Source organism: Penaeus monodon, chromosome 31 (genome assembly GCF_015228065.2).
Source record: "Penaeus monodon isolate SGIC_2016 chromosome 31, NSTDA_Pmon_1, whole genome shotgun sequence".
NCBI classification, from domain to species: Eukaryota; Metazoa; Arthropoda; class Malacostraca; order Decapoda; family Penaeidae; genus Penaeus; species Penaeus monodon.
In genome coordinates this window covers 23,778,224-23,778,598 of record NC_051416.1, presented here as the reverse complement: position 1 = coordinate 23,778,598, position 375 = coordinate 23,778,224, and positions in this window count along the sequence as shown.

Here is a 375-nt window from a genome sequence, read left to right as displayed (position 1 = left end):
CTGATGAATATACTTGACTCATGCAGTTATTCACTTGTCAAGGTTCGAGTTAACTCATTGATGGGAGTGTTGCAGCGGTTTTGTTCTTTGCATTTGATGTTGCAGAGCTTTAATGCTAGATGATGCACAACGATGATGGTAGGTGTTGCAAAGTGTTTTTACTGGATGTGGCAGAGCTTTATGGGTATGGGGTTACAGAATTTCAATGGTAGATGTTGCAGATGGCCTCATGTTGCAAGAGGTTTTGAGAGCAGATGTAGCAGAACCTCCAATTAAGATATTCAATCCTATATTTCCTTTCCGTTTGTTGCATATTAATATTGGATATTGCATGTTTTTTTCGTATAAATTTTGATAAGAGATATTGCAACTTTC